Raw genomic sequence first — 27,882 nt, forward strand, 5'->3', positions numbered from 1 at the left:
ATGGTTTATTGATAATAACCAATTTTCTGGCACGACAACTTTCACCTAAGTTCTTCTCTTTTACAGATGAAAATCATGCTACACCCGTCCAGGACATGGCACAACGGAGACACAAGCGTAGACGTGCAGCAGGGACCCGCTCAAAGGTTTCTTTTTAGATTAAGACCCTGCGTAAACCTTTTTTACTGTCTCTTGTTGTTCACATCCTCCGGATACTCAATACAACCGAGAAGGATGCCGACGTATTGGCATGTGGCCACGTCAGGATATTTGCACGTACCTGGACACCCGGGGTTTATTATTCAGGGCATTGTTCAACCCGGCATATGTTATAAAGACCAAATACCTTAGGGAGTGTTCGGCCTCACGAGTTTGACCTTATATGCATCAGCTCCGAATCATGTCTTTGGTCAAATGTTGGGTTTGCCCGGCTCCCATGTTTTGGTACCTTACGTTCCACTATATCGGCTAAGGTAGCACTAGGAGAACTACTGTGATTGTGCCCTGGTTCATCCGGATGAGCACCTCAGTAGAGAAAGCCAAAAACTGACTGTCATGATTTAGCGCGAGATTGGTCAACCACTCGATGACTCAGCGGAATCTTCGGGATTCCTCCGCATTAACGAAGGGCCGTTTCACGGCCATGTACATATGCGCCCCGTATTCGGACGAGCGCAGAAGTACCAGGGGCTATATAGTAGCCCCACCGTCAAACTCCTATGGCTAAGTGAAAGTGTTAAAGCAATATAGTCCGATTGCCTCGTTCACTGCGCTACCACCTCCTTAATGGACCAAGACGTTGGATCAAGTGCCAATACGCATTTTTTGCGAACACCCCCGCATTATATGCATGGGGGCGAAAGCCGACGACTACAAACTTTCAGGTTATATACATATATACATAAACGGCCGCACATGAGGCATCATAATACTTTCAGGCAAAAGTATAAACACAGCCTTGATAACTCAATAAAACATTGTTTTTACCATGGGAGTACATGTCACTAGAACATGATATTCTTCGAGCACTGAGCCTCTATCGAACGAGCGCCTTCAAGAACTTCTTCAAAGTAGTGCTCGGCAGCCACTCGGCCCACGGCCGAACCTTGTGTTGCAACAGTGGTGGCCTCCATCTCTGCCCAGTATGTCTTGACACGGGCAAAGGCCATCCGCGCACCCTCTATGCATGCCGACCTCTTCATAGCATCGATGTGCGGCACAACACCAAGGAATTGTTGCACTAAACTAAAGTAATTATTCGGCCTTGGCCCTCCCGGCCACAGATGATCCATAACATACCTCATGGAAAGTACGGACAACCTATGGAGCTCGGCCCACTCGGCCATTTGCTCATTCAACCGCAGCGGACGCACTGGAGCATGGAACTGTGACCAGAACAGCTTTTCCACTCCGCGATCTTTTTGATCCTTGAAGTACTCGGCCGCATCAGCAGCACCTGCCGCTAAATCCATGTAGGCATCCGTAGAACTCCATAGTTGATTAAGAGGTGCATACTTCGGATCTCCGAACTTAGTCCGCAACAAAAAGGGCTTCCCAGCTGCGATATCTCCAGCTTGATGCAGCTCCTCCTTCGCCGCTCGTATTTTGGAACAGGCTTCCTTGGATGCTACCATGGCCTACTCCAGGTCCGTCGCCTTCGCACGGTTTTCTTCTTCAAGAAGTTGGCAACGGTCGGCGGCATGTTTGAACTCAAAGGCCATCTTGGCCATTCTTTCCTTGCTCTGGCAATGTGCGGCCTGTTCGACCGTCAGCTCTTCGACCGCCTTTAGAGCGGCCGCATCGCTATTTCTGGCTTGCTCCTTGGCTCGTGCAAGTTCCGCCTGAAGGGTCTCCACGGTGGTAGATCCATCTGCAGTCACAACATATTAAAGATACTGGCATCATGCTCCTCTTACTATGCGTTGATAACCGGAGAAATCACTTACCATGTGCCTCGTCAATCCGCTTGTTGACAACCACGATGTCGGCATCTGCCGCATCAAATTGCCGCTTTAGCTCGGCAAACCCATCAGTCCGGCTAGCCACCGGAGCTTCATCCACCTACACATAAAGGCGGTCTAGTTATTACCTGGACTATGATCCTCTGTTCGCTGCCGTTTTTGACGACAACCAGAGTCTCAGGGGCTAATATCTGCATAGGGCACACCTAACGTGTGCGGTACTGTCAAAAACATACACTATGTCACGTACCTCAAAGCCTTTCAGCAGACCCATAAAAGCTTCATGCAATCCACTTTTAGCGGATGAAATCCTTTCAACTACCGCATTCATTAGCGTACGATGCGCTTCTGAAATGGCCGCTTGCTCCAGAAGATCCTTCAGTGCATCTAACCGCACACTGTACGGTTCCGGACTCTTTCTGTTGCTCTCTTTAGGAGCCGAATACTGAGGACTCCGGGTGGCCAAGGGATTACCCCCTGGCCTTGGCGGATCAGGAGAAACCCTCCGCGATGACACTTCAGGTTCGCCCACCTCATGAGGCGGGGTGGTAGGGGGAGGTGTTTCGCTCTCCATCATCTCCGGAAGAAGATCCCCCGAAAGACGAACTCTGTCAAGAAGGGCTACGATCCAAACTACAAGATATAAGCTTCGGTTATTGTCTTCAGAAGTATGGTAGGATATTTTCACTACTAAGTACCTTTTGATTACTTATAGCTCGATAGAGGGCTGATTCCCTTGCGAACACTGTGGGGCAAGGGTACCCCCGGGGCAGGACCCTCTGGCGAAGATTTTTCCCTCGTTTGGAAACCTCTGTTTCCGGATCTTTAGAGGTGGTCCTCTTCCTTCCTCGGGGAGAGGGAATCTCAGACTCCCTGGTTATCCTCCTTTGCGAGGCACTCATTCCCTCGGTTGGGACGAGTAGTGAGTGAGGCTCGCTTTCAGCCTCTTTATTCCCCCCTTTATCTTCCTTCGAGGGCGCCTGATAAGGCACCGGCTCCAGCATTCTGTCTAGTACCAGATTGACCAAGCCCTCGGGAAGGGTGGCCGGACACCTGATCATCTTCGCCTTTGTTATCCAGTCCTAGTCAAAGAGCGACTTTTCAGAATGATGTTATGATGAATAAGAGAAACAATGTGTTCGGCCATGGGATCACTTAGTTGGGTATCCAGGCGATTACAGCTCCGACCCGCATCCTCGGTGGTGTATGGACACTTTATTTGTGATCCAAAGAACAACTTGTACATCTCCTCGAGCGTCATGCCGAGGAAGTGCTGAATGATTCGCGGTCCCTCCGGGTTGAACTCCCGCAAACGGAGAGGTCTACGTTTGCAAGGCGGGACCTGGCGAACTAGCATGACCTGCATCACCGTGACCAGGTTGACGTCTCTCTCAATGAGATCTCGGATGCGACTTTGCAATATCGGCACATCCTTTACTGGACCCCAGTTTAGCCCCTCGCTGATCCATGACGTAAGTTGTGGTGGGGGGTCCGAGCGAAAGGCAGGGATGGCCGCCCACTTGGCACTTCGGGGAGCTGTGATATAAAACCACTCCCGCTGCCACAAACTTGACACCTCTGGGAAGGAACCCTCTGGCCATGGAGCATCAGCGCTTTTTCTTATTACTGCACCTCCGCACTCTACATGCCGCCTCTCGATCATCTTCGACTTCACATTGAAGGTCTTGAGCCACAGGCCGAAGTGAGGGGTAATGCGAGGGAAGGCCTCACATACGACAATAAACGACGAGATGTGAAGGAGGGAATCCGGGGCCAGATCATGGAAATCCAGCCCGTAATAGAACATGAGACCCCTAACAAAGGGGTCCAGGGTGAGGCCTGGTCCTCGGAGCAAGTGAGAGATGAACACAACACTCTTGTTGGGTTCGGGAGTGGGGATGACCTGCCCTCGGGCGGGAAGCCTGTGCGAGATTTCGGCGGTCAGATATCTGGCCTCTCTCAGCTTCTTGATGTCCTCCTCCATGACAGAGGAAGGCATCCACTGACCTTGGAGGTTGGATCCAGACATGGTTGAAGGTCCGAAGCGCCTGACCTGAGCCTGGGGCATTGTAACTCGAGGTGGGGGAAGGATTCGATTGAGCGCGAGAGGAAAAAGGGACATGTCTTGGCCTCTTTATAAAAAGGGTGAATGTCAAGCGTCCTCCTCGTGGTCGGTTTGGACTCGCCTAAAATCGAGGAGTCATACCAACGGGCACGGTTGGGTTACCCACGTCCGTATTGATGAGAATCCCGTAATAAGGGGAACACGATCTCTGCTTTGACAAGACGTGTCAAGAAAACCGCCTCGTGATATGTGCGGTGCTGGTTGAGAAAAACTGTTCGAATAATGAGTGGACCATGGCATGATGTCATGCTGTCAAAACATGTTAGCAGATTAGATTTGTGGAAATATTATTCTCTCTATGGTGGTATGTGGAACTTGTTTTGCAGAGCCGGACACTATCCTTGTGTTCAAAATCTTCCATGGAGTATTCGGAGGAGGAACCCGCCTTGCAATGCCGAAGACAATACTGCATGCCGGACTCATCTTCATTGAAGCCTGGTTCAGGGGCTACTGAGGGAGTCCTGGATTAGTGGGTCTCCGGACAGTCGGACTATATCCTTTGGCCGGACTGTTGGACTATGAAGATACAAGATTGAAGACTTCGTCCCGTGTCCGGATGGGACTCTCCTTGGCGTGGAAGGCAAGCTAGGAAATATGGGTATGTAGATCTCCTCCCTTGTAACCGACTCTGTGTACCCCTAGCCCCCTCTGGTGTCTATATAAACCGGAGGGTTTAGTCCGTTGGAAAAGATACAATCACACCATAGGCTAGCTTCTAGGGTTTAGCCTCTACGATCTCGTGGTAGATCAACTCTTGTAATACTCATATCATCAAGAACAATCAAGCAGGACGTAGGGTATTACCTCCATCAAGAGAGCCCGAACCTGGGTAAACATCGTGTTCCCTGCCTCCTGTTACCATCCGCCTTAGACGCATAGTTCGGGACCCCCTACCCAAGATCCGCCGGTTTGGACACCGACAGGGTGTATCCACCATGTATATGTCCTGTGATGAAGTGGTTGTCCGCCGCCCTATGGGAGCTGATTCCTGTTCGTCTCCTGCATCTTCGTCCATGCCGTCGATGTCTTCAGAATCGAAGTTGAGCATGCCGGTTAAGTCATCGACAGTGCCTACTAAGTGGGTGGTGAGTGGGCAGCGAAATTCTTCTCGTCCGCATCCCATTCTGGCCGGAGATAGTTCGACCAAGGTTCTCCTGACAAGGATAGAGACCTTAATGAATTTAGCACATCGCTGAAAGGCGAGTGCTAAAAGATATCCGTGGAGGTGAACTCCATGATCAGTGCCCAGTCGTATTCGATAGGGATGGTGTTGGAAATATGCCCTAGAGGCAATAATAAAATGGTTATTATTATATTTCTTTGTTCATGATAATTGTCTATTGTTCATGCTATATTTGTGTTATCCGGAAATCGTAATACATGTGTGAATACATAGACCACAACACGTCTCTAGTGAGCCTCTAGTTGACTAGCTCATTGATCAAAGGATAGTCATGGTTTCCTGACTATGGACATTAGATGTCATTGATAACGGGATCACATCATTAGGAGAATGATGTGATGGACAAGACCCAATTCTAAGCATAGCTCAAAGATCGTGTAGTTCGTTTGCTGTAGCTTTTCTGAATGTCAAGTATCATTTCCTTAGACCATGAGATTGTGCAACTCCCGAATACCGTAGGAGTGCCTTGGGTGTGCCAAACGTCACAACGTAACTGGGTGACTATAAAGGTACATTACAGGTATCTCCGAAAGTGTCTGTTGGGTTGGAACGAATCGAGACTGGGATTTGTCACTCAGTATGACGGAGAGGTATCTCTGGGCCCACTCAGTAATGCATCATCATAATGAGCTCAATGTGATCAAGTGGTTGATCACGAGATCATGCATTACGGTACGAGTAAAGTGACTTGCCGGTAACGAGACTGAACAAGGTATTGGGATACCGACGATCGAGTCTCGGGCAAGTAATGTACCGATTGACAAAGGGAATTGTATACAGATTGATTGAATCCTCGACATCATGGTTCATCCGATGAGATCATCGAGGAGCATGTGGGAGCCAATGTGGGTATCCAGATCCCGCTGTTGGTTATTGACCAGAGAGTCGTCTCGGTCATGTCTGCATGTCTCCCGAACCCGTAGGGTCTACACACTTAAGGTTCGGTGACGCTAGGGTTGTTAGGAAGACTTGTATGTGATTACCGAATGTTGTTCGGAGTCCCGTATGAGATCCCGGACGTCACGAGGAGTTCCGGAATGGTCCGGAGGTGAAGATTTATATGTAGGAAGTTGTCATACGGTCACCGGAAAGGTTCGGGGGCATATCGGTATTGTACCGGGGCCACCGGAGGGGTTCCGGGGGTCCACCGGGAGGGGCCACCTCTCTCGGAGGGCCTAATGGGCTGTAGAGGAAAGGGGAACCAGCCCTACATGGGCTGGCCGCATCCCCCCCTTGGGCCCATGTGCCTAGGGTTGGGGGGAAACCCTAAAGGGGGCGCCCCCTCCCCTTGGCCGCCGCCCCCCCTCTAGATCTCATCTAGAGGGGGCCGGCCCCCATCCTCCTTCCCCTATAAATAGAGGGGTGAGGGGAGGGCTGCATACAACATCCAAGGCGCAGCCCCTCCCCTCCCCAACACCTCTCCTCCTCCATAAGAGCTTGGCGAAGCCCTACCGGAGTACTGCAGCTTCACCACCACCATGCCGTCGTGCTGCTGTTGGAGTCCTCTTCCTAAACCTCTCCCTCCTCCTTGCTGGATCAAGGCGCGGGAGACGTCCTCGCTCTGTACGTGTGTTGAACGCGGAGGTGCCGTCCGTTCGGCGCTAGGATCTTCGGTGATTTGGATCACGACGAGTACGACTCCATCAACCCCGTTCTCTTGAACGCTTCCGCTCGTGATCTACAAGGGTATGTAGATGCACTCCTCTCTCCCTCGTTGCTAGATGACTCCATAGATTGATCTTGGTGATGCGTAGAAAATTTTAAAATTCTGCTACGTTCCCCAACAGACGGATGCAGGCGGCTCGGAGTCCGCGGCTGGAGACGAATCCAGTGGTTCGGTGACACGACTCTCGTAAGGGGTGAAGTCAGTATCCCGCTCCATGGCCACTGAGAGTGCGGCCTCCCTGGCGGGGTCTATCCCTCTGTCCTTGGATGGTGCAATTTGCTCCGGGTTGAAGGCCGGAGTAGTTGCAGATGCGATCTCCCAAACACTGTCCGATGGCAGAGTTACATCGTGCTCGTCGTGACTTTGCGGCGCACCTGACACAGGCTCGAATCCGTCGAAGATCAAGTCTCCGCGGATGTCGGCAGTGTAGTTTAAGTTTTCGAATATGACCTGATGGCCGGTGGCGTAGCTCTCGATCTTCTCCAGATGGCCAAGTGAATTGTCTCGCAGTGCGAAGACGCCGAATACAAAGATCAGCCCGGGGAGGAAAACCTCACCCTGGACTGCATCGCTACCAATGATCGAAAGAGCCATCAAGACTTACGGTGACGACACAATGGAACTCTTAATGAAAGCACCAATGTCGGTGTCAAAACTAGCGGATCTCAGGTAGGGGGTCCCGAACTGTGCGTCTAAGGTGGATGGTAACAGGAGGCAGGCGACACGATGTTTACCCAGGTTCGGGCCCTCTTGATGGAGGTAATACCCTACATCCTGCTTGATTGTTCTTGATGATATGAGTATTACAAGAGTTGATCTACCACGAGATCGTAGCGGCTAAACCCTAGAAGCTAGCCTATGGTATGATTGTATGTGATGTCCTACGGACTAAACCCTCCGGTTTATATAGACACCGGAGGGGGCTATGGTTACACAGAGTCGGTTACAAGGGAGGAGATCTACATATCCGTATGCCTAGCTTGCCTTCCACGCCAAGGAGAGTCCCATCCGGACATGGGAAGACGTCTTCAATCTTGTATCTTCATAGTCCAACAGTCCGGCCAAAGGGTATAGTCCGGCTGTCCGGAGGCCCCCTAATCCAGGACTCCCTCAGTAAGCAATACCTTGTCTACATATTAAAAAAAATCGGTTGTAAAGTAATAGGATCATCATAAATTTGCCAGGGGCCACGACCGAGGTGGCGACCCTGAAGATGGCGCTGTCCGAGGCCGAAGACAAAGCGGCCAAGGAGCGCATTGAGCGGGAAAAGCAACAAACCCGGGTAGGCGAGGTGCAGCAAGAGCTCGAGGCTCTCACCAAAAAACACGAGTCCTTGGAGCTTGACTCTAAGACGCGAGAGTCCGAGCTTGCGAAGGCGCTCGAAAGTGCACGGAGCGCCAAGGCTGAAGCCCATAAGGCCCTTCAGGAGATTGATGCGGTGTAGAAGATAGTAGCAGGGAAGGCATTCATTATGCAAAGCAAGCATGTGAAGGAAACTTTCCTTTTACTTACCCAAGTTCGGAGCTCTCCAGGAGTGTTCGCAGATCTTCCCCTAGTGTACTGGATGCTGAGGAGTTTTATCGAGCTGAGGACCGGAACTCGAGGAAAAAGTTGTTTTGGTCTCAGTATACTGGGACCGAACACCCAATGCCTTTGAGCGACTAGCTGAAGAAACTGGTTGAGCTTCACAAGGCGGCCGAACAGGCCATGAAGGGTCTTATAGTCTGGATGTGGCCTGGCGATCCCCTGCCTAGCAGCTACTTCGGTCTGGTGAGGCATCTTGTGGATGCCTGCCCATGGCTTGAAGTCATAAAGCGGTCCGTCTGCATCGAGGGTGCGCGTAGGGCTTTTGCCCGGGCGAAGGTGCACTGGGCGAAGCTGGACGCCGTGAAGCTGGTGAAGGAGGGGCCGCCGGAGGGCAAGGAGCATCACTGCCCCGAAATGTAGTATGACAGTGTCCTGAAGGGTTCCCGCCTTGTGGCGCAGGAATGTGCTAGAGATGTAATTTTTGAATGAACATGCTCATGTGATCCTGAAATGTGAAATGAATTCATTTGCGCTATGCAATGCTTTTTGAATTTAAAACATTACCTTTTATGCGGCCATTTATAAAATCTAAGAGTTGGCCAGTCATCGGCTTCTGCCCCCATGTAACTAGTACTGGGGTGTTTAGGATAAACCTAAGCACTCTTTATCCCAATTTTGGGTCCTTCGAGGGAGGTGTTCAGCACAACGAACCAGGCAATCAGACTATAAGGCTTTATTAGTCTCACTTAGCCATAGAATTCTACAATTTTAAATTTTGGTGAAGCCCCTAGTATTCGGAAGGCCAAATTTGGGGCGCTGTACACGCCTAAGCCGGGCAAGGCCGACTCCTCTCCCGAAGCAGAAAAAGTCTTTAAGAACTTGAGACCTCTCGAATAGCGACCAACTCTCACCTTATCATGACAGTCAGTTTTCGGCTTTCTCTACTAAGGTGCTCGTCCGGAAGAACCGGGACACAATCGCAGTAGTTCTCCCAGCGCTACCTTAGCCGATATAGCGGAATGTAAGGTACCAAAACATGGGAGCTGGGCAAACCCAACTATTGAGCCAAGACATGATTCGGAGCTGATGCATATAATGCTATAAGTTCGGGGTGTCGTACTGTCGAAAGTGTTCGGACTTCTCGCGCCGTATTATTGGGTAAACGAAAGCCCCTGGCGTACTGACCGTACCAGAATGTATGGGTGCAAGTTGTCGTAAATGAACATATAAGAAAAAAAGGATGGATAATGCAATAATAGACTAATGCTATGCATTGTTATTTAAATAATACGTCGAAGCATACTGATACAAGTAGTGCAATAAGCAAAAAATAGGACTATTTGACATGTCCTATCCAAGGGCAAGCTGCGTATGGGTAGTAAAAAAGTGGGTATATCGATTGTTATTAGAGATCAAGTAGGGGTTCCCTTGTACGTCTTAGCTTCTTGCCTCCTTGGTTGTTCCTTCCTGTAATGTGTCCGGCAATCATACTGTCGGAAGAGGGTTTCCAGAGAGTAAGGTCCTAAAAGAGAAAAAATGATAAAGGTATGTAGCCGCTAGGGAGGTTAAGCTGCATTGCGGGACGTGCCCTGATCGTGCCCCCGCCTATGCCCATGGTATTTTCGGTACGTAATTATGTACGCGTGGCACGGATTTTGTCGCTTGACTGGGACTAGGATGGGGGCTGAATTGCTAGGTGATCTCTGAACGTGCTAGGCGATCCTACCTAGGTAGTATCATGGCATGTTATGTGTTGTGTGTTTACCGTGTTGTTTGCTTATTTCCGGTGTTGCTCCTTCTTGTTAGTTCCGGTAACGTTGCGACTGTGAGGGTTCGTTCGACTATGTGGGATCGTCTTCTTCATGGACTCGTTCTTCTTCCTAGCAGGATTTCAGGCAAGATGACCGTCAGCTATGATCTCACTACTATCTTTGCTATGCTAGTTGTCTTGATGCTATTTCTATGTCGCGCCACCTACCACTTGTTTATCAAGCCTCCCAATATGCCATGAAATAGCCTCTAAACTTTTCCACCATCCCAGCAAATAGTTGTTTGGCTATGTTACTGCTTTGCTCAGCCCCTCTTAAAGTGTTGCTAGTTGCAGGTTGTTCCATGTTGGGACATGGATATCATGGAATATCACAATATCTCTTATTTAATTAATGCATCTATATACTTGGTAAAGGGTGGAAGGCTGGCCTGTTGCCTAGTGTTTTGTTCCACTGTTGCCGCCCTACTTTCCGTCATACCGGTTTTATGTTCCTTGATTTTGCGTCCTGATGTCTACTACATAACCTTCTTCTTGTAGACGTTTGTTAGGCCTCCAAGTGCAGAGGTTTGTAGGACAGTAGCAAATTTCCCTCAAGTGGATGACCTAATGTTTATCAATCCGTTGGAGGCATAGGATGAAGATGGTCTCTCTCAAGCAACCCTGCAACCAAATAACAAAGAGTCTCTTGTGTCCCCAACACACCCAATACAATGGTAAATTGTATAGGTGCACTAGTTCGGCGAAGAGATGATGATACAAGTGCAATATGGATGGTAGATATAGGTTTTTGTAATATGAAAATATAAAAACAGCAAGGTAACTAATGATAAAAGTGAGCACAAACGGTATTGCAATGAGTTGAAACAAGGCCTAGGGTTCATACTTTCACTAGTGCAAGTTCTCTCAACAATAATAACATAATTGGGTCATATAACTATCCCTCAACATGCAATAAAGAGTCACTCCAAAGTCACTAATAGCGGAGAACAAACGAAGAGATTATTGTAGGGTACGAAACCACCTCAAAGTTATCCTTTCTGATCGATCTATTCAAGAGTCCGTAGTAAAATAACACGAAGCTATTCTTTCCGTTCAATCTATCCTAGAGTTCGTACTAGAATAACACCTTAAGACACAAATCAACCAAAACCCTAATGTCACCTAGATACTCCAATGTCACCTCAATTATCCGTGGGTATGATTATACGATATGCATCACACAATATCATATTTATCTATTCAACCAACATAAAGAACTTCAAAGAGTGCCCCAAATTTTCTACCGGAGAGTCAACACGACAACGTGTGCCAACCCCTATGCATAAGTTCACGAGGTCATGAAACTTGCAAGTTGATCACCAAAACATACATCAAGTGGATCACGTGATATCCCATTGTCACCATAGATCAGCACATGCAAGAAATACATCTAGTGTTCTCAAATCCTTAAAGACTCAATCTGATAAGATAACTTCAAAGGGAAAACTCAATTCATCACAAAAGAGTAGAGGGGAAGAAACATCATAAGATCCAACTATAATAGCAATGCTCGTGATACATCAAGATCGTGCCGAATCAAGAACATGAGAGGGAGAGAGAGAGAGATCAAACACATAGCTACTCGTACATACCCTCAGCCCCGAGGGTGAACTATTCCCTCCTCGTCATGGAGAGTGCCGGGATGATGGAGATGGCCACCGGAGAGGGACCCCCCCTCCGGTAGGGTGCCGGAACGGGTCTAGATTGGTTTTCGGTGGCTACGGAGGCTTCCGGCGGTAGAACTCCCGATCTATTCTGCTCCCCGATGTTTTTAGGGTATATGGACATATATAGGCGAAAGAAGTCAGTCAGGGGAGCAACGAGGGGCCCACGAGGGTGGGGGGTGCGCCTCCCTGCCTCGTGTCCACCTCGAAGCTTCCCTGACGTCTACTCCAAGTCTCCTGGATTGCTTCTGTTCCAAAAATAACTCTCCCGAAGGTTTCATTCCGTTTGGACTCCGTTTGATATTCCTTTTCTTCGAAACACTGAAATAGGCAAGAAAACAACAATTTAGGCTGGGCCTCCGGTTAATAGGTTAGTCCCAAAAGTAATATAAAAGTGTATAATAAAGCCCATAAACATCCAAAACATATAATATAATAGCATGGAACAATTAAAAATTATAGATACGTTGGAGACGTGTCACGCCCCTAACACGATGAGGGTTTATGGGCCCCTCTTGACAGTTCGCTTTGAATAATACTCTTCCAGCAAGGCCCAACATTGGTTTTACCATTTGCCTAATAACAACTAAAACTTTCATAGGGACCGGCTAGCACCCGAGAATAATTAATCAACCCCCCCCCCCCCCCCCCCCCCCCCCCCCCCCCCGAGCCAGTGCTCCTCTAAGTGTTGGTCCAAACCGGGCAGCCTGCGGGGCCACCTCGAGGAAACTCGAGGGCTGGTTTTACTCGTAGCTTGTCCCATCCAGTGTGCCCTGAGAACGAGAAACGGGCAGCTCCTATCGAGATTTGTCGGCACATTCGGGCGATCTTGGTGGTTTTGTTTTACCATTGTCTAAATGTCTTGTGCACCGGGATTCCGAGTCTGATCGAAGGGTCTCGTGATGGAGGATTGTCTCCGAAGATTCTGAGCTTGTCATGGGCGAGGTTGGGACACCCCTGCAGGGTTTAAACTTTCGAGAGCTGTGCCCGCGGTTATGTGGAGGATGGGAATTTGTTAATATCCGGTTGTAGTGAACTTGAAGTAAACTCAATTAAAGTACACCAACCGCGTGTGTAACCGTGACTATCTCTTTTCGGGGAAGTTCGAGAGGAGAACATGGCTGGGTTATGTTTGGACTAGTAGTTAAGGATCACTTCTTGATCATTACTAGTTGGTGACCGTTTGCGTAGTTTCTCATCTTACTCTTGTACTCGTAAATTAGCCACCATACAATGCTTAGTCGCTTGCTGCAACCTCACCACTTACACCTTCCTTACCCATTAAGCTTTGCTAGTCTTGATACCCATGGTAATGGGATTGCTGAGTCCTCGTGGCTCACAGATTACTACAACAACAGTTGCGGGTATAGGTAATGCGATGATCATGATGTGAGAGCGATGTTTACTTGTTTTGGAGTTCTTCTTCTGGTTCTTGTTCGATTGAGGTATAGTTTCCTGGTCGACAGCCCGGGCTAGCAGGGTGGATGTCATTTGAGCTTTTGTTTGTGTTTCATCCGTAGTCGGATGTTGTTCTCTTGTATGATGTTTTGATATATTCTTGTGGCATTTGTATGCCCTTTTTATGTATCCCCAGCTGTTATGTAATGCTACGTTGTAATGATATCCACCTAGCAAAAGCGTTTCAATATGCGGCTCTATCCTTGGTGGGATATTCGAGTTCCTCTCGGATAGGTTTGCATATTGGGTGTGACACAATGGAAGCCTGCCAGGGGTCAAGAGAAGGAAATCTATGATGATGTAAGTGATGGAGGGGACGAAGAGGAAACCAGTTAGCAGGAGCTTCAGAAGGCCACTGACGCCCTATCATTGATGGGGGCGCATCCTTGCATGCCTCTCACCGCTAGCTCAAGCGGTGGGCACGAGAGATCAATGCTGTAAAACCAGCACTAGAGGCCCGGAAGCCGCTCAAATGGTCCCGCACGCCCATCATCTTTGACGAAGAGAATCACCATGGCCGCACCACTGCGGTAGGATGTTTGCCATTGTTAGTCTCCCCAACAATTCACAACCTCAAGGTGACAAAGATGCTAGTGGATGGCGAGGCTGGGTTGAATCTGATTTCCCCGGCAGTCATCAGCAAGCTTCAGATAGGAGAAGAAGAGCTAGAGGTTACCGGCATGTTCCAAGGAGTTAACCCCGGCAGGAGCCATCCTGAAGGGAAGATTACGTTGCCGGTGACATTTGGGGGAGAACTGAACTATCAGACTAAGAAGGTTGTGTTTGATCTCCCCCTGCCGTACAATGGGATTCTTGGATGCCCGGCCCTGGCCTAGTTCATGGCGGCATCCCACTATGCTTACAACACCTTGAAGTTACCTGGGCCACTGGGAGTCATCATTATCCCATCAGATGAGAAGGATGCAATTATTAGTGTGGATAAGATGTACCAGGATGCAGTCGCGGCAGAGGCAGCGACAGCGGCAAGTCCCGCCAAGGAAAGCAAAGGAAAGAAGAGGGATTTTAGGACCTCCGGCAAGGAGTCCGGGAAGCGTGCACCCTCCGAGTGCACGACACCCGTTGATGACGTGCCGGAGTGTTCCAATAGCAAGAGATCCAAGGTTGCTGCACCCCAAGTGAAGAAGGACTAGGCAAGGCTGGCTGGCATTGATGGTACTTTCACCATTAGCGCCACCCTCGATGACAAATAGGAAACCGTGCTCATTGCCTTCCTACGGGCGAATATCGATGTGTTTGCCTGGCAACCATCTGATATCCCTCGTGTTCCCATGGAGGTAATCGAGCACCACCTTGCTATCTTCCCACATGTCCGACCTGTCAAGCAGAATGTCCGAAAGCATGCCTTGGAGAGGCAGCAATTCATTGACAAAGAGATCATGAAATTGGAGGCAACTGGTTTGGTCAGAGGAGTACTGCATCCTACATGGTTGGCAAATCCAGTGGTAGTACGGAAGGCTAATGGGAAGTGGAGGCTTTGCATTGATTTCACATATCTCAACAAGGCTTGCCCAAAGTACCAATTTCCCTTGCCGTGCATCGACCAGATTGTGGATTCCACTTCAGGTTGTGATTTGCTCTCCTTTTTGGACGCATACTCCGGATATCACCCGATCGTCATGTCGGGGAAAATATAGGGGGATGATATTTTCCCCTGACTCATGCACGAACAATCCAAGAACAAGACGGTGATTAGAAGACCAAGAGATTTAAAGAACCAACATGCAGCTCAGATGAACCAAGACGGAGCCTAGGGAGCAGGATATCGGCAAGAGAAGGTCCTCCCTTGCCGGGCAGGCAAGCCCGGCAAGGGGCGAGGCCACCACCAGAAGCAAAGTAACTAAGCAGAGCCTGCCGGGGCTCGCGGGGGCAGAACTGCCTCACCAACCACTCAAGCACGACTCATGTCGTCAATCAGTGCAGTGTCAAGCCGCAAGATGATTAAGTGGCAGCCATTTGCCACATGGCAGTCATTTTCTACAGAGAAGCCTACAGATGACACCCGTCCTATGACGTGTCAAGAGAGCAGATGCGGAGCTGGCGAGATAGCCCGACAAGCCTTGTCGGGCGCCCATTGATGTGACACTAAGCGGTGCATTTAATGCACCCTGTCAGCCCGTAGAGTTAGGTATGATAGCACTGTTTGCTATCATATCACGGGATAATGACCAGTTTGCCACTGTGGTGACCCCTTAATCTATAAAACAAGGCCCATGGCACTCGTAGGAGGGGTTAGGAGGTTGGAAAGTTGACAACCCCAAGACACCACATACACGTAGTCGCCTCGGGCAAACCTTGCTGGGCAAGTGTACTATGCACCACCACATTGATTCTTCCATGAATCCACTAAAGTAGGAGTGGGGTCTTACGCCCCGCGGAGGCCCAAACCTAGGTAAATTGATTGTGTGCTCTCTGCCGCATGGTCGTACGCTGGTATGCTCTTTGTGCAACGCGTCGTCCCCCCTGCCGAACCAACAAGGGGCCTCCCAGTCCCTTAGGTGGCCACGGAAATCCCACGGCATCTTTGGTGCGCCATGTAGGGGAAGTGCTTGCGCGAACCTGAAAGGGTACACCGCGCGCCATCTTCATCGACACCTCCGTCTTCGACAACGCCACCCACCATGGCACCCGCGGAGGCGCATAAACTGAGCGGGGAAAGATCCACCCTCACATTGCGTTGCTTCTCTCCAAGATTTACCATAGCAACGGTCATGACTGATGGCAATGGGTTTATTCTGGCGGCTCGTATGGAGTTATCGCCGTACGGACGCTATTCGAAGAAAGGGGCGCGAGACGTGCGAGTGCGAGCTCCCTCCTTCCTATTCCTCTACCTCATCGGTAGTCGAGTTGTTTTGACCTTGACGTCATCGATGTCGATGACTACCATGCGAAGCTCGGTCCAGTATCTTCCCCACCGTGGGTGATCCTAAGTAGAATGCTGGTATGATTCTGTCGATTGATGCCCCGGCAAGCATACCTCGGCAAGGCTGCCTGCATTGGCCCAGCCATGCCATGACAGCCGCTGCACTGACTGGAGGGGAAGAGGAGCCAAAGGAAGGAGGGCCGGCGATGCCCAACACCACGCCCCTACGCCTGCCAGATACAAGAGACATATGACGATCCTTGCTGGGAACGAAGAAAACGCCGGACCGCCTTTTGCTTGTCCTGGCGCCGTGGATGCGTTGAACGCGCGTGACCCGACAGACGAAAAAGAAGCTTGAAACAAAAGCTAAGTCCACGTTATCACTTCTATTTGATACATTTCATATTTCTGTAGTCGTTTATCCCTTATCTCCAGTAAGTGTTCGTATCGTGAAATCCTTCATGCGATGGAACCTTGGCTAGTTTATTTGATCGCTCCATCGTCCTGTCCAGAGCCACGCTCGCAGGGCGAGAGGCTGCGTCAAGAGCTACCTGGGAAAAACCTATCGAGACGCATCCACGCCAAGATGACTGTTAAGGGCCGGACCCTTACGACAATCACGGCAATATGATATTGGCAGGCATCCTGAGCATACATAGGAATTTATCATACGAACACAAGCATATAGAGCTTAAAGGGATAAACACGCATTTAAATATCCAGCTAGAAGTACCGGCCTCGCACTAAAACTAGAGATAAAACGACTAAACACAAAATATATGTCATGTTCTATTACAGGACCAGAAGGAATGACTTAAACACGGAGGGCCCTCACTACAAAAAAAGACACATCCGTGACATTTTTGGCTGAACGAATTTTTTTTCTGTCATACATATGACACTTGTAGGACGATAATTGTGACAAAACTCGGTATCATCATAGATGTGGTGGGATCCTACTTCTATGACAAAAAATCATGACAGAAAATGGGCTTTTCGTCATGGGTGGGCCGTAGACGCAGCTGCATGACATTCTTTGGGCCGTCCATGACGGAAAAAACCGTGGTAGAAGCGAGGGGGAGGAAAATTTCGGGGAGTTCCCGGTTACGGTGGGAGGTCGGGGGCCGAGCGATGCGCATTTCTCCCGTACACGTACGTGCGTGTGTGCGAGGCGTTGGCTCTAACTGAACCCGAGCGAGGCGTTGGGCTCTAACTGAACCCGAGCGATTGCACTACAGGCTACGCCTTACTGAACCCGAGCGATCGATCGATGGTTGTTAACTGAACACGATCGAGCGATTCCTTCGCTACTGCTGCTAACTAAAGCCGATCGATGCTGCCTCTGGATGAACAGTGAGTGTTGCGGGGGGGGGGGGGGTTGGATGAACAGTTCCTGGTGGGGGTGGATGAACAGGACCCCATGGTGTTGCCTCTGGATGAACAAGACCCCGATCGATCGAGCCGGTTGGGGCTGGATGAACAGGACCCCATGGAGGGCTGGATCAACAGGACCACCCCGTGGATGGCATGATGAACAGTAGATGGTGGAGGGAAGGATGAATAGTAGTCCGTGGAGGAGTGGTTGAACAGGAGCCCGTGGAGAGGGCTGGTTGAACAGTAGCCGGTGGAGTAGCGCGCGGTGGAGGCTGGATGAACAGGAGCCCGTGGATGAACAGTCGCAGGTGGAGGCTGGAGGAGGTCGACGGTGGATGAACAGTAGCTCGTGGAGGCTGGAGGGGGTCGATGGTGGAGATGAACAAAATCCCGTGGAGTCCCCGTTTTGCGGTATGCCACACCCCTCCCAATGAACAGGACCCCCGTTTCGACCGTAGCGCTCCAACACAAGTCGGTTTCGTCCGTTTTGCAGTACGCCACACCCCTCCCGATCAACAGGACCCCCGTTTCGACCGTAGGTGGTCCATTTCCCCCGTTTTGCGGTACGCCAGACCGCTCCCGATGAACAGGATCCCGTTTCGAACGTGGCCGGTCGAACACAAGGCCGTTTCCTCCGTTCTGCAGTACGCTAGGCCTCGTTTCCATCGCCTGTTCCGTCCAAGGCCTCCCGATGAACATGACGCATTCCGTTGCCTCCCCATGAACACGACGCATTCCGTTGCATCCCCATGAACACGACAATGACGCTGTTTCTCCGTTCCGACTCAGCCATGTACACGATCCCTGGCCGTACGTATGCGCGAGTAGGCGTTTGAGACCCCGCCCGTATATACACATACGTGGCCGTATTTTCTTTCTTGTACCCTGGCCGCTGTACGTACGTGTACATGCTACGTGCGCGCCTCTACTATGACACGTGCGTGCCTCTACATCGACCAGTATATATGTACGTACACGTTCGCGACCAGAATGACAACGCTACGTACGCTTCGACCAGGTGTGTCCTGACTGTCAGGCACTTCCTTGCGTGCGAAGATGTAGCTGGTGGGTCCCAGCAGTCAGGGGAAAACGTTTTTTTCACGAAATACGGTGGCCCGTCCGTTGGGTCCCCACTGTCAGGTGGAGGAATAATTATTTTGCGCATAATAAGGAGGCACTTCCTTGGTGCGGCCGTGGACCCAACAGTCAGCGTCTCCACGCACAGTACTCTTCCGATGGAAGTCGGTCGTTGACCACATTGACCACGCCATGCCGAGAGCACCACGGCGGTGGACGACGACGAGGCCTAGGAAGGGGACAACACGGAGCCAGGGAAGACGCGGCAGTGGAAGACCGCGCGGAGAGGAGTACGAGGGTTCACTGGTTCGGCTGCGGTCTGAGGCTGCCGTCGCTGCAGGGCCTGGCCAGCGGTGGGATTAGTACGGGGCTGTGAGGCCTCCGTGATAGCACTGCCGGCCACGGGAGGTAGGAGCATGCGGCATGACCGACGCTGCTTTGGGCAGCTGGAGCAAGAAGACCAGAGGTTGAAGAAGCACTACGGGCGTTGGATGGACATTGTACGGTCATTGGAGCTAGAATCGTTCATATTGACTAAGTTGACAAAGCCCTTCGTCCCCGTCAACTTAGTAGGCCCACAAGTCAGGCTCCCACCAAGGTGGGTCCCAGCTAGGCAGGGGATTTTTTTTATTTTTTTGTGCGTAATAAGGAGGCACTTCCGGTGGGTCCGAGCTGACAGCGGGGGGAATGTTTTTTTCGCCAAATACGGTGCCCCGTCCGGTGGTTCCCAGCAGTCAGGGGGAAACGATTTTTTTCGCAAAATACTGGTGACCCATCCGGTGGGTCCCCGCTGTCACGTGGAGGAATAATTATTTTGCGCGTAATAAGGAGGCACTTCCTTGCGGCTGCCGTGGACCCAGCTGTCAGCCTCTCCACGTACAGTACTGTTCCGATAGAAGTCGGTCATTGACCACATTGACCACGCCGCGCCGAGAGCACCACAGCGGTGGATGATGGCGAGGCATAGGAAGGGGACGACGCGGAGCCAGGGAAGACGCGGCAGTGGATGCCCACGCGGAGAGGAGTACGAGAATTCACCGGTTCGGCTGCGGTGTGAGGCTGCCGTCGCAGTAGAATAACAGGGGGTGTGGGCTAGTAGAGGGATGCCCTGGCCAGCGGTGGGAGTAGTAGGGGGCGCTGAGGCCTGCGCGGCAGCACAACCGGCCACGGGAGGCGGGAGTAGGCGGACCTGCCGGCGCTGCTTTGGCGGCTGGAGTAAGAAGATCAGAGATTGAAGAAACACGACGGCCATTGGATTGACATCCAATGGTTACGTCTGCTATAATGGTTTGTTGACGTATATAATAACTAAAAAAATCTTGCATATGCGTCAACTAAACAGGCCCACAAGTCAGACCACTCCCTCTTTTTTTAATAATTTATATATAGCTCATGGCAACTTCTTATGCAATTTATTGGAGGCAATTTTTTGGTTGGCCAGGGCCAATTTGGCATATTTCTGTGGGTTCCAAACTATTTTTAATACCGAAATGTCCAGCCAGATTTAAAGTACTTTGAAGATATATTTAAATTAGGTTAATGCCCAGTGAAATAGGAATCTGAAAATGTAATAAAATTCAGAAATTATAAAGTAATTGCCAATTAGTCATTTGTTTTTACAACCCATTTCATATTACTTTCAAGATTTGCAGGCGTCTTGAAAGAGTTGCAGCCCACCAAGGCGTAGAAATAGCTGGGTTGGTCACATGGTGAACATAAAATATAAGCCTGGGCTAGACGGGCCACAACCCAGTTCAAACCCTGCTCCGTCTCAACAATACCAAACAAAAAAATACTGCTCGAGTAGCTATGTCCCAGGTGTCAGCCGATCTTGTGCTGTTCTCTTGTCTATTGACTATATACGCTCCCAATGTCGTGGGTCCTAGATGTTAGGAAAACACTAGGAGGAAGCATTTTATTTTTCCATACGCTGATGTGGTGGGCCCCTACTGTCATCCTCTCCACGTACTTCTGCCGATTCCTGTTGTTTGTTGACCATGTTGACAACACGAGTGGGCGGCGCCGCGGCGAGCGCACCAAAGCACGCGGAGGACGTCGGCGTTAACGATTTAGGAGATGGTGGGCGGCAATGCGTGCGCTGAGGCGCAGCCAGTCGTGGGAGGCGGAAGCAGGCGGCCCCGCCGGCGCTGGTTTGGTTTTGGCGGCTGGAGGAAGACAGGACTAAAGAAACACGACAGACTGTAGTACTTAACAACCTTAACTGAAACCAACAGAGGCACTTAACAACTAAAGCTGAAAGCAGTATGAGTACTTATACAGGTTCAACCGTACAAAGCATGCCTCGAACAGTGCTACTTCGCCTACAGTTAACCAAGGCTGAGGCAGCCAAGCCCCAGGACAAGGCAGGGCGCCACCCCGTGCATCCATAACCTTCTGAAAGCGGATTCATCTCGCAACGTGGTCAATAAACAGGATATTCGCTTTAGAGCCATGGAAAAGCATGAACATAATCTTCTGTCCTATTCTCCAAGATGGACGGGCCTTCATTATTTTCAGACCACGCATGAATAAGTATCTTTTCACCTCCACGGGGAATTGAGTAGGTCGACATAAACATCATGTTGTGACCAAGTCCAAGTCTGACCCGACCATGGTCAGGCATCTGTATAGGAACAATAGAACTCGGCAGTTCCTGTTTCAAGAAGATCACAACTGTAAAACTGTGTATAAGCAATAGTTTATGAACAACATATATAACAGAAAACAGCTCGTACCATAAGTTTCTCGACACAGTTGGACCTGTTCAACGAGTGCAGCAGTGGCACACATATCCCACATGGCCTTCCACCATTGAAACGCCCCACAAGGACCTCAAGATGATCAATAAAGTGTAGGAACTTGTGGATGTCGATCCAGTCAACTTCAGTGCCATTAGTAACAGCCGAGTTATTGCAGAGTAACAAACGAGCAGACTGCTTTACTCTGAAAAAACCTACACGTGCCACCAATTATAAGAAAATTTTGATTAGTTAGACAGAATTGGTGGATTAAGAAGTAATCGAGGCAACAAGCAAGAACCAGATACAAAACTAACATGGATGAACAATTGGAACGACGTCGGGGTGGAAGATCGCAGTGAAGATGAGACCAGGTTCTGCTATTTCCATCAACATTCGTGCGCCAACTTTCAGTCCGTAACACTTGAGTAAGTTTATCCAAGTTCGGCCATAAAAAAGCAATGATCTTCTTGGGTCATGAACTCAACTCGGAACTTATATCCATGGCTTGTCTTCACTTTGACCATTAAACTAGTGTATTCAGTTATGGCAAGGCCGAGAATCTTGAGTACATGTGTTCCGGCAGAGCAAATAATACACTGCAGGAAAAATAATATGAGAACACAGCATGTTCAAAAAACCCCCACCCTCCCGGATAGAAAAGAGGATTCTAGGAACATACTATGCGCGTTTCAAAATGCTGTGTTAGGATGAGAAGGAACAAGTGTGGCGTCTCGCCGAGGGCGCAGAAACCTGTAGGGTACTCGCACTTTGGGAACTACAAATGAAACACACTAGATTCAGTAGGAAGAAAAATGCATCAACGGCGGTGGCTGCCATCCTAGGATTACCTGCGACCAAGGGACTTGGGTTTATCGGGGATGGATGAAGAATTCGTACCTGGTTCTCCATGAGAAAACCGTATGCAATCGCTGAGAGGGGTTTTTCTCTAAATGAGCAGATGAGGGAGAAAGGGATTCAGGCCCAGTGAAATATTGCTGCTTCCTCCGTCCAGCTTACTGCTAAAGCTGGAAAGGGGGGGTTGTGATTTGACGGCTCATTAGGCATTACTGCGGCGCTACGACCGGGGTGTGTCTACCGTGAAGTTGTGCACACTAATTTGTGCATATGGCACGTGGAACCCGTTGCCGGTTGCCCCACATATCAGCGAAAGGAAGTAGAAATACAGGAGTAACTAGTTACACATAAATATATTTTTTGACAGAGAGATACTCCCTATGTAAAGAAATATACAAATCTTTTATATCATAGGCTCACCTTGCCGAGAAAAATACTCCCTCTGCAACGCACGGGCATTATGGGGGTTCAGCCGAGAATATAATACTCAGATGTTTTTTAGGGATAAAAGCTGCTTTATTGAAGATTAACAGTCATAGGTACACAAATAATTTCGGGGGTTCCTGTGAGCCAAAGATGGCGTCCACAGGGCAAAGAAGTAGCAGCTTTTGCGAGCACATGCGCTTCAACATTACACACGCGTTTTTCATGTATGATCTCCACGGTTTGGAACATATTCTTCTTCATCTTGATCTCGTCCATAATAACTTTGCTGGTCCCCAATTATGCCTGTCCGATATGCTTGACTGTTGCTGAATAATCGGTGCTAATCTGAACTTGTTGCAGGTTTAAGTCAAGAGCCAGAGATAGCCCCTCGCAACATGCCATTGCCTCTAGGATCTCTGGATCAGTAACACTTTCACACACTAGTGTCGATGCTCCAAGGAAGAAGCCTGTATGATCCCGGCTCACAACTGCCAGGGCTCCCCTTTCACCATTGCGAGATAACGCAGCATCAACATTCATCTATGCCCAACCCACAGCAGGAGGAGGACGCCACTTCTGCACTGAGCTAGTGCTTCTCAAAACCAGGTTCTGGACTTTGGGCCGCAGGCCGACCGTGCATGTTTGGGGGCCCATGTGTTCTACCTCAGCGCTTTTCATATTGCAAGCGATCGGTACGATGCTGGTTTTAGATGCTGTCGCAAGGCGAATACACAAAATTGAATAAAGCACGACAGCTGTTGGAATGAAATCGAACGACAGTTCCTAACCAGCAATCAGAGTTGCAATTCTATCAACGATATACCATGTGATAAATAATACTATCGTACTACTTATACACATAGGACACTTGTTTCACCATGCCAGATTATTACATCAAAATCTCTCGGAGGATAGATCAGTTAGGCAGTTGCGTGCTGCTACTGAAGAATTTCAAAGTTGATTTGGACCAGCTCTCCTTGCCGAGAAAGTTCGATTTTGACATCATCCCCTACCGCAAGATATGATTTAGATTTCAACCTTGACCATCCTTTTGCATCAATCATCATGCGACCATCCTTTGTACTTATGATATATTGAGCAGGTTCATTCACACCAAGGCGATAAACCATGGGGCTGGAAATCCTGGTGGGTGCGATAAACCATGCAATGCATACAGAAATTGGTCCATACGATTTGTCACGACCTTTGGACTGTCATTCACACAAGCTCAAAGCCATCGCCCTGTCCAAGCCCCCCTCTCCGGGATCCCTCATTAAGCAAGTCCTGGTAATATCTCTTCTTGACGATCTTTTTCTCGATCTTGATCGTGTTTTTTCATCTAACACACAGTACTAGTACTAGTAGTACAACTTTCTGGGTGATCTTGCATGTGATTTTTGTGTGGCAAATGATGGTTCTAAATTCCACTTTTGACCAAAACATGCGAGAGGTTGACACTGATTTCTTGTAGATTACTTTCAACTACTCCCTCTGTCCCAAATTTCTTGTCTTAGATTTGTCTAGATACGGATGTATCTAATACTAAAATGTGACTTGATACATTCGTATCTAGACAAATCTAAGACAAGAATTTTGGGACGGAGGGAGTACTTTATGAACATCAATGCTACCTTTTAAGAGGGTATATTTGCCTCAGTAACTTGTGTTATGGATATTGCATGTAATCCCTCTGCTCTCATGCCTTTGAAGACATGTTCTAGTGTCTTTGTTCACTCATTTATGTGCGACCTTTGGACTGTCCTTCTTGTGGAAGGAGGCGGAGCCCCTGCATGCCACGCGTAGTTGAACGATCCATGGGGCTGGAAATCCTGGTGGGTGCGATAAACCATGCAATGCATACAGAAATTGGAGTGTAACCATAATTGATAGACCGTCCTCACAAAAAATATGATATGGATACTTCAAAATATACAGACTGAATTGAGTGGATAGACATTAACATAGACCGTTCTCAGGACTGACCACGCACCAAAAGCGGCAGTACTAATAAACAATACAGGGTTCACAAACACAAATCGAGTGCTGAACAATAGTACTTACTACAGACAAGCAAAGTTGTACTAACTAAACTCTGCAGACTATTTTTTGCCACCGACCTACGGGATAAACCCCGCATAACTGACTAGCCCATGGACTTCGTGTGAGATGTCTACAAGCACCATCACCATCTTGTCAACCTTGGATAACCTGACAGATTGGTCTTTCCACTCATAAACATGATGATGAAGACATGCCGCATCAGATTTCTTAAGAAGCTTTACAAGAACCACACCCTTCGTAATCGAAGGCACAACCAGGAAATTGTTGTGGTCAAGTACAGCCTCGAGAACACGCCTGACAACAATGCTACAGGAAAACACTACTTCAGGACACATGGCGACAAGGACACAGCAGCTGGATAGTTCAGCAGTAGAACTCATCATCAGGTCTTCCAGTTCACACGGCATGACTTTGAGAACTTCATCTCCACCGCGGACATGGTTCTAATTCAAATAGAAACCATATTTTATTACTACCTCCGTTCAAAAATATAAGATCATTTTCGATATTATACTCCATATATGACTACATATACGCACATAAATGAGTGAACAAAGACACTAGAACATGTCTTCAAAGGCATGAGAGCAGAGGGATTACATGCAATATCCATAACACAAGTTACTGAGGCAAATATACCCTCTTAAAAGGTAGCATTGATGTTCATAAAGTACTCCCTCCGTCCCAAAATTCTTGTCTTAGATTTGTCTAGATACGAATGTATCAAGTCACATTTTAGTATTAGATACATCCGTATCTAGACAAATCTAAGACAAGAAATTTGGGACAGAGGGAGTAGTTGAAAGTAATCTACAAGAAATCAGTGTCAACCTCTCGCATGTTTTGGTCAAAAGTGGAATTTAGAACCATCATTTGCCACACAAAAATCACATGCAAGATCACCCAGAAAGTTGTACTACTAGTACTAGTACTGTGTGTTAGATGAAAAAACACGATCAAGATCGAGAAAAAGATCGTCAAGAAGAGATATTACCAGGACTTGCTTAATGAGGGATCCCGGAGAGGGGGGCTTGGACAGGGCGATGGCTTTGAGCTTGTCTGCGGTAGTCTTGGCGGGGTGCTTGCGCTTCTTCCTACCATGAGCCTCGACGGTTTTGGCCGGAGCCATAGACATCACTTCGGCCGGTGCTCCAGCGTCCATCAAGAAACTGTAAAATAGAAATAAAAGAAAAGAAACCATAATCACAAACCCAAAAGAAGAAAAGAGAGGGAGTTATAGGATCAGTCTCGGGGTTGCAAGATCGGGCCTTGGCCAGAATCAACACCATTTATGCGCTCACCTTTCCTTCTTTGGGAGAGAAGAACAATGGCAGAAGCAGGTCGGGGTTTTCTTGAATAAATGAGGAAAAAGATGAGGCAGAAGCAAGGGTTGGGTAGAGATGAAGCTGAGAGAGAAGAGTGAAATGATGGTTGCTTCGTCCGTACAACTTACTGCTGGAAAGGAGGGGGTTTTGTGATTTGACGGCTCATTGGGCATTACTGCGGCGCTTCGACCGGGGTAGTCTACCTTCACTTTACTACGGCGTAATTTAGTGCATGGCTGGTGGACCCCGATGCTGGCTATCCCACACGTCGGCGAAAGTGAGTAATTTAGTGAATGGCTGGAGGAGGATCCGCACGGTAGAGCATGTCCACTGTTTTTTAGAAGAAAAAGAATGATTACAGCAAGCGTTTCCACTCTTACGACGGAGGAGTGCGAAACACGGCAGCCACTTGAACATACACAGTGCTCCTACTACTAGGCATGTGCAGTGGTTCATACATCAGTACTACACAATCTTGTTGCTAGTGTCGTAAGATATGACGATAACAAATGATGTTGTGCGCATGTCAACTACTCCTATATGTAACATAGTACCACTTTTTCGACTGTCCGGTCGAGAATGGACGGTGAGATCAATGTTAACAGAACTAGGTCCACAACGCATGGAGAGTATGGTGCTACAGTACTCCATGAAACATGAACCACATGAAGCACGAATAGTGTTAGGCAGGGTGTATGAAGGGTGCACGGGATGGGAGCAAAAGTTCCCTTCTTGTCACAGCCCTAAATTTTGCTTGTAGCTAATTACCTGAGAGAGCATCATGCATCATGTCTAAATTCTAAAAGTTGAATTGAGGTTAGTTGAAACCCTCATAAATCACTTCAAAAATAATCAACATTAAAATCTTTTCAAAGAAGTCCAAGAAAATTTTCCTCTTAGTCTCTGAAAATATTGGCAAGAGGTAAAACTTAAAACAATATTTTTGGAATCTCAAAGATATTTATTTTGGGCCTTTGAATTAAATCAATAACTATTTGCATTGGATATATATTAATTAATTAATTAATATATGTCCAATAATTCTGATCTTTGGTGAAGGGCTTTGGAATAATCCAACTAGTCCCTACAAGAATTATCAGAAGCAAAAAATGATTTAGTGTCTAAAACTAAATCAAAACAAATTACAGAAAATGCAAAACAAAAGAAAAATAGAAAGAGAGAGAATTACCTGGCCATACCTGTGTAGCCACTTGGCCTAGCCGAAGCAGCCCAGCCCACCAGGCCCTCTAGCCAGTCATATCCCTCCTCTCGCCAGAAGGACGAGAGGCGTGTGCCCGCAGCGCGCGAGCACGCGCTCGGCCACCCCCTGCCTCTCTGCTAGCTCCCCGACGCCCTACGCACGCCACGCAACCCGTGGAACCCTCTCGGCCTCTCCCTCGTCCTCCTCTCCTCCTCTGTCTCTCTCTCCCGCGATTGTTGTGACCGCCCGAGAACGCCGACGAGCACCACCGTGGCCACTGTCCAACCCTCGCCTTGTCGAAGCATCTAGAAGGACCGGCGTCGTCTCCTTCATCGTCTACACAAGTCCATCGACCGTGGGAGCACCGCAGCGACGTTTCTGCCTCGTCTTCAACCTCCGGCACCCGAGCTCGCCTTTGGTCGATTCGGCGCCGCCAGGACCTCCCCAGGCTCGCTGACCTCCTCTTCGGCATCGCTGTGAGCTCCCGCTCCAAACCCCTCTCTTCCCCGCCTCTTTTGGACCGCATAGCCCTAGTTTCACCGGAACC

The sequence above is a fragment of the Triticum urartu genome, chromosome 1 (genome assembly GCF_003073215.2).
Source record: "Triticum urartu cultivar G1812 chromosome 1, Tu2.1, whole genome shotgun sequence".
Classification (NCBI taxonomy): Eukaryota; Viridiplantae; Streptophyta; class Magnoliopsida; order Poales; family Poaceae; genus Triticum; species Triticum urartu.